Below are 16,613 nucleotides of genomic sequence, written 5' to 3' on the forward strand. Positions count from 1 at the left end.
CTGTGTAGCATCCATTAATGGGACTGTGACATGGATCAGCTTAGGGTGTCTACTTGTGTGTTTTGGGCTGAGGGTATATAGACAGCCTGCAGAGTTGCTCCATGCCAGACCGCCAGTTCCCAAGCCTGGAGTGCAAGTTTACATAGCAAGTAAGATCTTGCCCCCCCCCCCCCCGTATGTTTACATACCAAAGAACAGTAGTGTTGTCCATGAACAATTTCTGGAGTCCTTGCTTCAGGACATGTTGGAAGGCCCACAGAGCAAAGACGAGAGCCCTCAGCTCTCTGATGCTGATGTGTTCCCTCTTGGAGGGGCCTGTCCATGTGAACTGCACCTTCAAGTTGCTCACAGCAGCTTACCACCCCAGGTCTGAAGCATCTGTGTACATTTCCTGTACTGGGGGCTAGGGATTGCAAGGGAAGCCCTGGATTCTGAGAGACTTGATCCACCCAAAGGATCTCCTTCCTTAAGCATGACAGGAAGGGAATGGTATGGTCCAGTGGGTGGGAGTGTTGGGTCCATGTGGACCTTCGTTACCACTGAAGCTTTCTTAAGTGGAGCCTTGCCAGTGGCAACATGGGGATTGTGGAAGCCATGTACTCCAAGAGTCTGAGGTACTCTCTTGCTGTCATTGCAGGGAAGTGTATGACAGACAGCAGGTATTCCTTTAGAATGTCCACTTTGTTGGGTGGGAGAAACGCCATCATAATGTCTGTTCTGATTCTGCATCCCAGGAAGACCTGATCCTGGGAGGGATTTAGGCTGGATTTGGGGAAGTTCATTGTGAAGCCTAGAGACTGCAGAACAGAAATGACTGTATAAAGATGGGTCTGGAGGGTACAGTAGCAATCTGCCTGCATCAGGAGGTCGTCCAGGTATGGGAAAATTTGTATCCCTAGAACCCTGCAGTATGCTATTACCAGAACCAGGCATTTGGTAAATACCCTTGATAGTCCAAAGGGTAAATCAGAGAAATTAAAATCTGAGGAACCCACAGAGAAGTGCAAGTACTTCTTGCACTTGGGCCTGATGAGGATAGATAGGTAAGCATCTTTGATGTCCAAAGTGGTCAGAAATGCATGAGGCATTATCAGTGGGAAAATGGTCTGAAGGTTAAGCATGTGGAAGGTTGGTACTAAAAGATGGAGGTTGAGGTGCAAGATGTCCATTATAGGTCTCCAATTGCCATCCTTTCTTGGGACTAGAAAAAGTCTGGAGTAAAAGCTTCTTCTCTTTTCTGAGCCTGGAAATGATTAAATAGCTCCTTGAGAGAGAAGACTGTCCAATATGGGTTGTAATGGGGCAATTGGTCCTCTGGTAGCTGAGGGATGCCCCTGAAAACAGGAGGAATGACCCAGGTCATGAAATAACATTTTTCTAGGATAGACAGATCCCACTTGTCTGAGGTGTTGCTTTCCCAGAAAGAGACGGTGACAGTCTCTGGAAAGGGGAATATGGTCTGGAGGGTGAGGAAGAGGAGGCAGGTAGTCACAGACCATCTGTCTTGTCCTGAATGGGTGGTTTCTGGGATGGTGTGTAGGCAGGCCTAGGAGGAGTCTGCTGCTTTCTGGAACTCTTTTTGCTCCTAACCGTAGGAGGAAGAGCAGTGTTTTCTAATAAATTGAGTCTTGGTAGGGTAATTCCTGTGAAATTTAGGTGACACAAACAAATGTTTAAGGTCCTGAAGTTCTTTTCCCTTTTGTTGCAGGGTTTTGAAAACTTCTGCCACTTGGGTGCCAGACAAGGCTGAAATGTCAAGTGGGGCATCTAAAAATTTAGCCCTGACATCATCAGGAACGGGTTACAACCTCAAACAAGAGTATCTCCTGAGCAATGAGGTGGAGGATGCAGATCTGGCCAAAGCCTCTGCAACATCATAACTCCATTTGATTGAATATCTTGTCACTTGTGAGGACAAGGACATCAGACTAGAAATTTGGGACTTTGTGGCCGAATCAGGGAGGCCATACAAAAGCTTGGAAGCCTGAGCTAAAAGGGCCAGGGAGTACTTGGACATGTGTGTCTGGCAGTTGATGGCCCTAAAGACCAGATTTACTGGCGTATATAGCTTCTTGCCAATTCTCTCCATTGTTTTGCTGTCCTTATCAGAAGAGAGGACAGAGGTGAAAGTTAGCAGTCTGGAGGGTTTGTCTTCAGAGACAGAAATGGTACCAGGATCTGCAGCAGGACACAAGAAATTCTGCCCATTCAGGGACCTTGCAAAATCGGTCGACCACGTCCTTTCTCGAAACGCAGCAAACAAGATCTGGGGTATGTTAGGGATTGCTGCATTATGGGTAAGGGAGAAGTTAGAGCGCTTTTTGGTTGCCACGAGCTTTAGTTTAGTAGTAGAGTCGGATCCGAACCCCAACAGTTGAGGATAGAATGAAAATTGACATCACATCACATCACATCACTTTTTATACATAACTGCTGCCTGTACAATCCACTAAGTTGCACATGGGCTTTCTCTTTAGTAACTTCCACATCTGTAAAATCATAGAATGTATAAATGTAACTGCTGTTCATGTACAAGTGTAAACAGAAATTTAACTGGCACTTAAACTATAATACAATTTAAGAAAATGGAGCTTTACTCCCCAGGCCTCAGTTGAACAAGTGTATTATTACCCAGTCAGACTTTCCCAGTAAAGAAAGATAAATAAATAAATGGTGGTTAATGGCGCATGTAATAGTCCTAAAATGCACTAAAGTCCTTGTAACACAAGTACACATGACAGTCACGGTACACGAGAGTAAACAACTTGAGACTTAGCACCCTGGACTACATGATGAGACATAATGGAGTTCTCAGAATATGTGACCGTGGCAGACAAACCTAGCTTTGAGCAGCATTTTATCATCACCAAAAATTATGTTGCAATACGAACAAAAAAGATTATGGACTTCAACAACTAGCTTAGCTTCTGGTCTCATTGTGTGTGTGTGTGTGGGGGGGGGGGGGCAATATACATCAGCACTGTGAAGAAAGACAGTCTTAACTCTTTTGCTAGGGGTGACCTGGTCCTTTCACCCAAACACTTTTGTACATTAGTTAAAACCTTGTCAACCCTCATACTGCCTTTTTTAGGCAATGCCAGTCCTCAAAAGCTTCCAACTTAAAACAAAATTTAAACAAAGGCATTGGTTGCACAGTCATTCACTACAGGCTATTCCCTACAGGTTGTTTACCCTGGAATGCATTTATATAAGCATCATCACAGAAACCTAATCCAAGATCATTAAGAGTACCCCATCAGTGCAGGGCTTCAACACCTACTACCGTTCAGGCCCATCACACTAGATGAAGGCACTAAAGATGGCAGTAGCTCTACATCTGTAAAACAAAAATATTGTACCTAGGCTTGTTTGAGACGGTAATGACCTGGAACTCTTCCAAATCCAATACATCATTAATAAAACCTCTTATCACATCATAGCCAACTACAGGACCCCCTCTATGTACCCCACGCCTATACCTCCTACCTGACTAACAAAGTCCCTATGCATTAGGCCAAACACCATTCTCCTAGGGAGACTTCAACTGACAATCCAATAACTGGGAGACTTGTACATCCCCTAAAATGTATGCCCAGAGATTTCTGAATTTCATAAACGCAAACTCTCTGGACCTGTAAGTGAGCACCCTAAACAGGGAAGACAAAATCCTGGAATAGATACTCACCAATATGGGACTTCTCTGTTCCCCACCACTTGAAACTTCCTTTGTAGTCAAAGTGGACCACAAAATCAGTCACATTCACCATGGGACTGAAACCAGAAGAATCCTCAAATACCTCAGTGTTCAGATATTATGCAATGGCTAATCAATGAATACTGGGTGATGGTCCAGCTAAATTCAATATCCCCCTCCAATGTGATGACCCACTGCATATACAGAATCCTTTACCACCAAATTCTATGCACGTGTGAATATAGATGCATGCGTCCCTCTCTGAAGCAAATACAATAATAGATTTAAAGAAAAGCCCTGGTGGTGGAACCCAAATATAAACAGGCTCTACAATAAAGGAAAAAAAAAACTCACTGCATGCAATGATAAACTGAGTTACGATGTCAAAAACACTCTTGCTCAGCTTAAGATGGAACTCTGTTCCTGATTAAGTCAACCAAAGCTAGACATGAGGTAAAACCCACCACTCAGGCAAGCAACAACCATAAAAGCCTTCTTTAACTATGTTAAAAACCTCAGAAAAAAATGCCCATCATTGCACACAGCTGACAGTAAATGATATAAAATACTTATCCCTGATAAAATAGCCAGTCTACTAGTGGAAACATTTACCTGTAATTTCACCGCCTCTCTTCCCCCTACATTTCCAGATTACATACTCATGCCTACACACACACCCCAATTCTTCCAAGAACAAAACTTTAAAGCACTAGAAAAAACAAGAGCACTGCTTCCATCAGGCCAGATAATGTATTAGGCGGCCTAGTAACTAGTCTAATACAGGACTTGTCAAATCATCTACAAAGTCTATTCAATATCACACAGGAAACAGGTTTTGTGCCAGAGGAATAGAGGACAGCAACAGTTATCCCCCTGCATAAAGGTGGGACATCAAAGGACCCCTTTTTATAGACCCATAAGACTGACCACCCTCATCTGTAAGATTATGGAAAGAATCATTATGGAATTAAAACAAGGACAACCTACAAACTGTTGACCCATGCCAGTTCAGTTTTGTGAACAGCAGGTCCTAGCTGCTTAACCTGGTCGACTTCTTTAAGAAGGTTAATGAACCAATGGATGAGGGGATAATCAGTACTCGCCACCTGCCTAGACTTGCAAAGGTATTCTATACCATTCCACACCAAGGTATTGTTGATAAACAGCTAAATGCTGATCTTTATTCAACTCACTGGATAGCAAACTGGCTCACAAACAGAAACCCAGAAATTAATGTAGATAGCTTCACCTCCAAGATACCTGTCACAATTAGTGTTCTCCAGGATTCAGTTCTTGGGCCTCTCATCTTTTGCCTTTACATTAGTCTTGACCTCTGAGAAGTAAAGAGTCAGTGACTGATCATATTTGCAGAAGACTGTAAACTTGGTGTCATTTACTCTACAGAGGACACCAAGATCTTCCAAAAGAGATTTTCTCAAACTATTAGCTGGTGCCATAAACATGGTTTAAAACGTGATGCCAAAAAGTTATATAATAGTCTTCTTTGGCAAACATGACATCCCCCTGTTGATAGCACTTCAACGCACCTATGAAAAATGGAGTCTAGGTCCAGGGATATGATCATGCCACTTTATTCAGCACTGATTAGGCCGATCATGGAGTATAACCCACCCTTCAGTATATCCAAACAATTAACACAACTTGCACAACCACAACACTTTCTCACAAAGAAAATCAATAATAAACCATAAAAACTACAACAGACTATTTCAAAGACTTGTCCTCCTCTGTATCATGCAGGCTGCTGACACCTAACAGACCTTAATCTCGTCTGTAAGATAAATAGAACATGTTGGGAGGGAGAGATATGTACCACAGAAAATAACATTACTTTGGAATAGTCTTCCTCTCCACGAAGCCAAGTACTTCCCTTACTCTATTCAAATGTAATCTGGACGACTGGCTGGAAAACCACAAATTCAACCCTGGTTTAGCACTCTTGTCCTTTATGGTTAGGGGGAAACATGTAAATGTTCTGACCAACTCTGGAACATTGGTTCTTAAATTACAAGGGCTAAAAATTTGATGAGAATGCAGGGCTAAGCTTTTAAAGATCTTCACTGGCTAAATAGCCTAGTACCCATGAACCTAAAGGAATAAAGCCTAAATCTTTCAACTGAATAATAACAGGCTGATTAACTGTCTGGCAGTCTAATATCTATGTAGACACAATTTTGTCAGCTTCCATCTCTTATCATTGTTTATTGCTGAAGTTATTGAATGTCGGGCATCCAAGCTTAAACTAAGGACTCCTGTACTAATCCAGGGAAAGTCTATGACACTTCATATAGTTTTTCTTGAGTACTCCTGTAATAAATTGTTCTACTTTAACTGTCCCAATTAAAAATAACTACCAATAAGCAAATCAGGTGAAAACAAGTAAGCATTTTAACAGTAAATGGTAACTCTACTGGAAACCTAACTTACTAAACTTTAGAAGTCCCAAAAGCACAACAGAAGACTGTCCATCTACAGAAATGACAAACTGGGTCTAGGTAGTGACATATGGGGACTAGTCAGATAGGGATTCAAACTATGGCCAACAGCATGCTTTGTTCTCAGGGCAGATTCAGGTCCGAGAAACTGCAAAAGGGCATTCTGAATGGACACCAGGGGATCACTGATTAATCCACAAATGTATGTGGAGCAAGGACAGACTCAAGTAACTATCCATGCAAGTAGCCTGTGTATGCCCACTCAATGTCACTCATTCCTAAGAGACAGACAAAGCAAAAAATAGGTTAGTCTGACTTGTACAATGGATCCTAGCTGCTGCCATCCTTTACTCATATATACAGGTGAGAAAGACTCATTTGGCTTAGAAAACCAGGAACCCATATAAAGGAATAAAATGGAGTACCACCACGTATATGGGAATATCTGGATCAAATGTTGGCGATCAGAGGCCTACAAGGTCAATACTGGACTTTGCTCAAAATTAACTTTTGTATTCAATGCTACTATACTAAAATGGCACACACCATACCAAACTTAATATCCAGAAAAAAAAATTGGTGAAAATACTTGAAACAGGGTTATAAAGGAAGACTGACACTACCAAAATACCATACCCATTTACCTCCTATCAACTCTTCTAGTCTTAAACCACTAAGCCACATTGTTGCTGAAGTACAGTAACACCAAAGGTGTGTGCAGAACATGACAATAAAATAAAAGATAATATTTACAAGGACTGGCATTAAGCTATTAAGGACAAGCACGTGTATCGTAAATCTTTCTAAAGTAGAATAAGATCTTAATTAAACAGCAGAAAGTATACAATGACAGAAACGTACTAAGTAGAATGGAAGCTACCCAACAGGAAAAATGACTATCTGATTTAATACTAGCAACATCTATTCTAGACTAAGACCATACAATAGGAGAGGGATACTCAAAATGGCTGCAAATCATTTCTCAATATTTTTAAATACCATTTTCTAGTCATCATTTTTGATAACTTAATACAAAATCATAATCCTTTACAAAATATCTTTGTTAACCAAATTGTAATTCATAATCTTTTAAGTCAAATAAAGACAGACTTATGAAAAAGTCTAAAAGCAAAACAGACCTAGACCCTGGGTGAGATTGGATGGGCACTAACTGTCTTCACTACTGACAGACACCATCACACAACCCACCAGACGATGCCTGCCTCTGAAAGGCGGAGCTAGAATGCAAGTTAAGTGCATTAATAGAAAAATTCAACTGGCATCCCAGCATAAACATTCAGAAACCAATTTCATAAACGAAAGAGACAAAAAAAGTGTTAGGTTAATTGTACACAGAAATTAAGATGTCAAAAAATTGCATTTATACACATTTTTTCTGCAGCATCACATTATATGTTCAAATGCAGTACTCATTTTTCATTAATTATTGCTATGTATCTACCTTGCAATGCACTACATAGTACACATTTCTTACCAAGTCTGAAAACATGTTTTACCAACAATGTATACAATAAACCTTCTATGGAAAAACTAGAAGTCTGTTTCCTCTGGGTCTCCATACCATGCATCTGTCAGCATAGTTCCCACAAAATGTAGTAAGCCTCCGGAATCCAGAAACCGCCAATAAATTTATACAAGTCTACTTTGTTAGTAAATTGTTCGATCATTGCATAGCCAGTATATAACCATCAATCAAGGCATTCAGTATCCATAAATTAGTAATTCACTACATGTTAAGCATCGGAAAGGCAGGAAATCGTGCAACACAAACCCTTAATCCAATGCAGAGTATATGGGCATTTAAATTTCCTTTCCACATGAGCAATACTGAGAATATAGGATACTTGTCCTACTCCAAAAAGTCAATAGTAAGGAAATAGCTGAAATAACACTGCTGCCATCACCCCAATGGCCAAATAAACAGTATATACATTTTGCATGGCAATCTGATGTAAACATAATCAGCCTTTTAAAGTTTTGCAGTACTACACCACTGCCCACTATCCAACTCAAACATCCAAGAAGATTCTGTATAGGGCTTAGTCTCTCCTTAACAGGATGTATAAAAACTACAATCTAGAAAAATCTTGAGAGCTGCATGTTTCTGTTAACAGTAGTGCACAGCATTATTTATTTTTGCTACAAGATCTGAAAATGCCTACACATAAAGTCTTTAAAACTGCTGAAGCATTTACTTTAGCTTTGCAGGGCACAAAAATCCTTTGTAAGGATTTCAGAAATATTTAACGAAAGCAATACGGAGCACAAAAAAGGTAGGTGCATCTGCACAGAATGCTACCCTGCACCATAACTGCTTAACAACTCTCAAATAATATTTAAATTAAGTCCTGAAAACTCACTAAAAGAATAGTGATATAGTATCTAGTGACCAATATCAAAAAACACTGGTTCACAAAGCAGTTCCTAAGGTTTAATACAGTGCTGTTTTAGCATACCACAAGGCTTCTCCATCTGTCAGAGACACTGGACTGCTGTTCATTGTGGAAATACAGCTAAATACAAAGACAGGAAACTACGGAGGTCAGTGGCTGTCAAAGCTCACTAGCTGACTAATATGAACATAAATAATCCCAGGCACATCTTAGCACCTTTAGTAACGAGTACAACAAATCCAGCTACATACTGGTTATACTACGACAAAACAAGACTCCAAATGGACTTGAACAATCAAAACTAGTTAGAAGTTAAACTCGCCCTTGGAAAAGCAAAACTAGAATGGTAAACAGGACAAAGAAACAATGTCTGGAAGCAAGTAAAGAGAAGACCTCAATACCAAATATGACACCCTGACAGACTGCCTATAAATACAACTATAAATAAATGTAAGTATATAACAGAAATAGAACTATGCCCAAAGCAGAAGGATAACTATGCAATGAAGAAACTGAAATGTGACAGGTAATTGGCACGCATTTTATTAACTTCAAAACAGATAACTGCTTTCATCTCTCTCTCTATCACAACAGGACAGAAGACTTCATCAGATAATTACAATATGCAACACACATTTTATACCCTGTAATGAATTAATCACAAGTTGAATGTCATGTGAATGAATACCTCTCAATTTCTTTAAACAAATAAAATTAATAACATTCAAACCTTTACTCCTATAATCCCTATGTAGTATAGTATCCTACCCTATGTACTACAATCCCCATCTAGTACAAAACCCTATGTCACAAGATGGGTTGCCAACTGGCTCACGGACAGAACCCACACTGTGAAAGTAGCGGATTCCAAATCCGACTTCAGACCAGTGACAAGTGGAGTACCACAGGGTTCAGTCCTGGGTCCTCTCCTGTTTGGTATCTACTTCTCTAAAGTGCAGGCTAACACAGAAGGTCATTGGCTAACAAAGTTTACAGATGACTGCAAACTAGGAGACAATCGAAACTCCTAACGATGTGGACAAACTACAAAAGGGCCTCACTGAGATAGATACCTGGAGTCAAAGCCACGGTCTGAAGCTCAATGCCAAAAAGTGTATTGTCATCCCCTTTGGTAAAAACTCTGTACCCATGAACTACCACATAGCGGGTAGTCTACTTAATGCCGAAAATGTGATGAGACCTTGGGATACAGGTGGACAGTAGTTTCTCCTTTGATAATCACATCGCCACAGTGGTCAGAAAATCCTTCTACGTGGCTCATCTCATCACAAAAGGATTCTCATCCAGAAAAAAAGAAGTCATTGTTCCCCTCTACTCATCACTCATTAGACCCATTATAGAGTACAATGCCCCTTTTGGTATGTACCTCACAAGACATCTACAACAACTGGAAAGACCACAGAAATACGCAGTGGAAGAAGAATGCAGCTGCTCGTACTACAGGACAATAGTTATATCCAAAATAAAGATTTATTTAAGATCACAAGACGGCCATAAAACAGTACTAGTTAAGCGCTTTCGGCTGTACCCCAGCCTTCCTCAGAACAACTGTTGTGTTGTACAAAAGGTATATATACACATCCAGCTACTCACAATTAAACAATTTAAATAATTAATCAACTGAAAGCCCGCCAAAACTGATTGTAAAATACTGATTATTAAAATGCTTCAAGGAACTATCTACCAAACAATAGTCCTATACTGAATGTAATCTATACATTTAAATAAAATAATATAAACTATACATATAAAAAACTGTACATGTGGGAAAAAATAAATAAATATAACGTAATTTAAAAATGCATTCAACGGACCATTTCACAATGCTCATGTCCTAAAAATATACACAGTATGTCAGTACCGATATTTATTCTAATGCTAAAAACAGTGCAAATACATAAATCTGAGTAAGACCATTACACTTGGGGACATCTGTCACACTACCTTTAGATGTGGTAGAGGGAACTGTAAAACTAAACAGATTGTGTATTTGGCTACCTGTACAAAATGTAATGCACATTATATAGGAAAAACAGAGAGGCAATTCAATAGGCGAATCTATGAACATGTGTACAGAATTGGGAAGCAGGACACAAAAAACGCACTATACAGACACATTCTAGATAAAGGAGAAGACCACGGCTTCCTATTTTCCATTATTGAACAGATAGATTGCACACCATTTGGAGGGGATTGGAAAATGAAACTGTCATTATGTGAAAGTAAATGGCAAATCATAACAGATTCTACGAGACCACCTGGTCTCAACGATTTTATTAGCTTAAAACCCTTTTTAGCATTAGAATAAATATCGGTACTGACATACCGTGTATATTTTTAGGACATGAGCATTGTGAAATGGTCCGTTGAATGCATTTTTAAATTACGTTATATTTATTTATTTTTTCCCACATGTACAGTTTTTTATATGTATAGTTTATATTATTTTATTTAAATGTATAGATTACATTCAGTATAGGACTATTGTTTGGTAGATAGTTCCTTGAAGCATTTTAATAATCAGTATTTTACAATCAGTTTTGGCGGGCTTTCAGTTGATTAATTATTTAAATTGTTTAATTGTGAGTAGCTGGATGTGTATATATACCTTTTGTACAACACAACAGTTGTTCTGAGGAAAGCTGGGGTACAGCCGAAAGCGCTTAACTAGTACTGTTTTATGGCCGTCTTGTGATCTTAAATAAATCTTTATTTTGGATATAACTATTGTCCTGTAGTACGAGCAGCTGCATTCTTCTTCCACTGCATAGTTCTTGTGTTGTTTGCCTATTAACTTGTGCTAAGACCACAGAAATACCTCACAAAGAGGATTACTGGCCTCAAACAGATGCCCTACGCAGACTGTCTCAAAAAACTCCAGCTTTACTCCAATGCATATCGCCTACTCAGGGGCGATCTCTGCCTAACATACAAAGCTACGTCAAACCCAGAGCTGTTGGACATGCTCCACTTAAAGAAATCCCAATCCATCTGAGCTACACGCTCTAGGGACCTAAACCTTGTCACCACAATAAACAGAACATGCTGGAGGGATAGATTCCTGTCCCAGAGACTTCCCATACTCTGGAACAGACTACCTATCTATGTCAAACAGAGCTCCTCATTAGCACTCTTCAAGAAAAATCTTGATGATTGGATGGATGGGAAATGGGAAATTCACCCCAGGGATTACTTCTGTGGCTCTGCTCGACAGGGGCACAGGAAAATAATTTTCTTGGGTGGCGAAAGCCAGGGTACATTTTCCGGCTAGGCTTATATAGGCCCTAGGGCCAATAGCCTAGTACCGACCTATGAACCTATAAGCATCAAGCTTTGCCATTCATATTCTAAACAATCTAGAAAGTCTTTACTTCCTCTCCTTATGCCATCAGTGATTTAACCAAGCGCATAAAATAAATAAATAAAAAAATACAAAAAAAACTTTTTTTTAAAACTGAACACATTTTAATATACTTCTGCTTAAAGCATTTATAGCATTATTATTTTTGATAACATATAAATGCTCATAAATCTTTCTCAGCATTTTTCTGCTACTGATGTTTGCAATCTCTTGCGCTAAAAGTTGCTAACAAACCGGGACTGAAATACAAATACACAATGTTATTCAGACAGTGTATGCAACAGTAATCAACCTTTGGAGTTTTAATATTCTCCTCCTTCTAGAGATACTTTTATCACAGAGTAGTTGAAACTTCTGCTCTGAATAAAAAGTAGAAATTTCCACGCCTGCTGCTATATCCACATGAAACACAGGTGAGCTTTACCATTTCTGCAAATCCTTCCATCTTGCTGCATTAAGTTTGCTTTTTCATTAGCAAAACAGTACGAGACTGGAAACCAACCCGAACATTTGCGCAAGAATGAGACCTCATTCACTCAACATTTGCAAAATAAATTTCAAAAGCACATTTTAAGGAATTAAATGGAAAAATCACACACACAAAATAAAATCTTAAAAGACTAACTGGCTGAATCTTGATGGAGAAAACTAGGCATTCTGGGTTCCATTAAGGGTCCCAGGCAGGGAAGGGACTAAGTGAAGAGAAGTATAAGCCAACTCGTAGGAGATGTTTGCATACACACACGGGCATATTGGGAAATGTAAATCTCTCTGGTAGAGACCAGAAAGAACACCACGTGTGCACTGAGGGAAGGGTCATGGCTGCATGGAGGCAATGTCCTTGCAGAAGTGAGAGGCCATTCGTCCTTCTTCCTAGCTCCAGTGTGTATGCTGATAGGGCCATGAGGGATAAAAGAAAAATGTGAACCAGTCCTGATGGCTGCCTAAATGAGTCTCCCTCCTAATCAACTCTCACCCCCCCCTTTGAAAAAAAAAATAGGCTGAATGGCTAGGATGGGGCTTATGGTGGACAGACCATGGGGTTAAAAAATAAGGTGGGGGGCTTAGTTAAGAATATCACAGTTAGGAGAACAAATATCAATTAAAAATGTTAAAAAAATACAACAAAAGGTAAGGCATATGTGTGGCTGCAAATGCAATCTGTTTTTGAAAACTGTACATTAGTTTTCAGAATACAGACCTCTGCCCATCCTCCACCCCAAAACACGTTTTTAGACCGCATACCTTTTATTAACAACAACAAATATGAAATGACAAGCTTACAAGAAAATACCATTTAGCCAACAAATCACTCTGAAAAAAAAGAACATCAATTAGGATCATAGGAATTACAAGGCAAGTGAGTTTGAAGACCGTCTGCACCCTGCTGTTAGCAATTTCCAAGATGTACCACTTGCTTCTAGAAGGACAAAGCAGGCCAGGCTGAAGATAAATTTGTAGGTGCCCATAACATTGTTTAACGTGCAACTCTGATTTATTCCAGAGATGCGGTAAATTTTTGCCAATACATTTTTATCTCCAAAGCGCTTCACTTATAGGTTTGTAGAGATTTCAATCCTTAGTTCTTTGTTCATGTTAGCAGAGATGGTTGTCTTGTGGATGTGGAAGAGATCAAGGATGGTTGAGTCATTTATGGAATGGAATGAAAAACACAGATCTCTATGCAAGAGTGCAACAGGCCAACAGAGAAAGGTCTTCAAGCCTTACTTGGTTGCCAAGGGTTTTATCAGTGATCTTTTTGGCTAGCACAAAGTCCTTTCTAGTTGTGCTACACATCTGGAAAACTCCACACCAATGGTGCACTGTAACTGGTCTAATTAGAGCAGAGTACACTGGAATGACTAACCTAGAGTTTGGAGTTAAACGTAATACCAAGATACATGTGCCAGGGTTTAAACTACGTCAGTTGCAAATATATACAACGTTGTGGTAAATAAATTCAAGGCTTATTTTATGTAAAATGTTTTTGCTGGCATTACACAATTTGTGTGTGCACAGGATGATTACATACACATGACTGTGCATTTGACAGACAGAACGTATGGATGTATATTTACTTGCACAAGTTCTGCACTTTTTACATCATAACTTATTTTATTTCTTGTGAGTGGGGAGAAAGGAATGCACTTTTTTTCCAGTTTAGATACACTACTCAAAATATAAAAACAATTTAGTTTGGAAACAATATCCAAGTGCATTCAGCATGCAGAAAATGGATACCACTGGTGAGAACACTACTAAACTATCAAAATCATTTCACTTTAAGCTGCAAGACTTCCCAGTACATCTAGGCTGGTTAAGTTAATAAAACTGTTCGCAAACTCATGCCAAGTTTCTGTAATCCTCAAACTCCCAGACGTGTGAACAGTCTATTCACTTTTAATGACATCAACGAATAAAAATTTAGTGATTCTTACCAGTATTCTTACAGATTTAATATGCTGCTAAACTTCACTAGTAATTTCAACTGAATACCAAGACAGTACATTATTAGAGAAAAAAAATCTGAACTATATGGCCAGACTTTTAGCAAAATGGAAGGTGCTTTTTTTAGTCTAATTATAGTGGCTGCTAAAAAAGCAATCACCAGAAAACTGAAATCAAAATCTAAACCAACTGAACTAGTAGTAGTAAATAAAGTAACAGAAATAAAACAACTGGAATTGGGACCTTTAGAAAAGGGCAGGAGCAAATTGCATAGAAAAAAGGGGGATTGTGGGAACAATACATAAAGGGAAGGAATGAGGTTTAAAAGAAGGCAGGATTTGAATGAGTTATGTAATGTCTGACTGTCAATGATTGTGTAGTTAAGTGATGCATTACTTTTGCAACTAAAACTATGTCAATATGGTTTTGTGATGTATAATGGTTGCAACTAAGTTTATGTCAAATATGGTTTGTTTTCACATATATAAATGTATGATTTCCTATGTCAAAAGTGATAATCTAATAAATGTTTCTCATTACAAAAAAAAAAGTACTAAAGTGGGAGACAGTAGTGTGTTTGTGGAAAATTATTATTCACTGTACACCAGACAGAAGAGGAGTAAATTGATTCTAGTTATCAGAGAATGTCGAGAAGCAGGCATGAAATCCAAAATGGACTATTCTTTCCTGTAGGGACAAAATCATTTTTTGATGCAGAACATGCTAAGGAGGAAATACAGAAGTCTGGCCAACAAAAGGTGAGCTGACAAGATTCTGCTTCTTGTTCATTTGGTAATAAAGACCAGAGAGAGACTGTGCCAGTGAAACCGTTTCCAATGTTTCAACAGAAAATGCTAGAGAGGCAGAGAAAAGTACAAGAGCTGATTAGAAGAAACAAGAGTAAGTTGGAAAGGAAGCGTAGACTGGATTTGGGAGATGGAGATAAACAGAAACAAAAACAACTTGGAAATTGATAAATAAATGTGGGATTAACAAAGGACTAATTATATTTCTAAAACAAGACAGAATGAGAAAACCTGGAAATACTGGACCTTTTTGACTCTGTTAAACTTGTAGGGGACTCTAAAGCATATGCTATACTTCATGTCATTAATGTTTGGAGGAATACTTAGGAGAGGGGAAGTGGAAGGAAAGAGTTAATTGCAAGGAAAACAAAATTTTATCAGCAATATTTTTATAGTGCCCGATATAATCTGCATGCTATAAAGTAAATTTCTCTCAGTTATTTTCAAGTGTAATCTGGACACTAATGTAAATTGGTGCCCCTGTTTCTTTTCCTTCATTTCGATTTCTACTTGTCAATTTTAACAAATGTAGACACTGCAACATAAAAATAAGAAAGGTTTGATCAAAAGAGTATGATACAAGAAAAAAATGATGTGCTTTTTCTCATCCTTGCATATGGGAATGACTGGATTAAGGCCCTTGGATTGATCAAGTAACAAGTTTTAAGAGAAAGTAAATAAAGAACAATGAATATAATAAATCTTTCCTCTAGCTAATAGATAAATGCTTGTAGAAGCAGCACTACGCCTGGCTCTCATGTCTCCATTTAGACAACTTAATAAAAAGCAAAAAAAAAAAAAAACTTTCTTTCAATGGCTAGGAGGTAATGTTTTCTGAAAGCATTCAACAGTTTTCACATTCTGGGAGAGCAATAAAGTTAAGACAAAACCAGACAAGCACTTAGTAGAAGCACAGTCTGCATCATGCGTCATAGCATGGGTAACCTTTCTTTTATGTTTACCCAAATCTGTGAGTGTGGCTGTCACAGTTTGAGACAACTGTTCCATTAGGAGGGTAAAACTTCAGTGTCTGAAGATGTACATAGTTTTGTGTGGTAGCATTGTTAATAGGTTTTAGGGGTGTATTGGGGATTTTTTTGAGGGCTTATGTTAATGGTGTCACAAATGTATATAAAAGAGAAAGAGTAGTAAACTATATTAAAAAATATAGACTGCAAATACCTATGCTACAGGAGGCACATTTGGAAAGAAATTAACATATGAATTTTATAATGAAAGGTTTTCAGGGTGATTATTCAGGGGAATACCTGGGAAAAGGAAAATAGGAGTACTTATATTAACTGCAACAGGAGCTCCAATAGTGATCTAAAAAGATAATAATGGTAGATATGTATGACTTAGGGGCCACTGACAAGGGAGGAGTATTACACAGGTATATATTTATGTTCTACA

At 38.7% G+C, this 16,613-nt stretch overlaps 1 protein-coding gene across 4 annotated transcripts in view; it reads right to left on the bottom strand.

Moving 5' to 3' along the window:
- NFAT5 (nuclear factor of activated T cells 5) overlaps positions 1–16,613 on the bottom strand; it is a 1,437,387-nt gene that overhangs the window by 905,199 nt on the left and 515,575 nt on the right. The window contains exon 3 of one of the 4 annotated variants that reach the window (XM_044081910.1): positions 7,290–7,388. The exons of the other annotated variants lie outside the window; for them this stretch is intronic. The gene's annotated coding sequence lies outside the window, so the exon portion shown is untranslated. The remainder of the gene's footprint in view (positions 1–7,289; positions 7,389–16,613) is intronic. 4 annotated transcript variants of the gene reach the window in all.

Source organism: Protopterus annectens, chromosome 8.part1, assembly GCF_019279795.1.
Source record: "Protopterus annectens isolate FY-2018-M chromosome 8.part1, PAN1.0, whole genome shotgun sequence".
Taxonomy (NCBI): Eukaryota; Metazoa; Chordata; order Ceratodontiformes; family Protopteridae; genus Protopterus; species Protopterus annectens.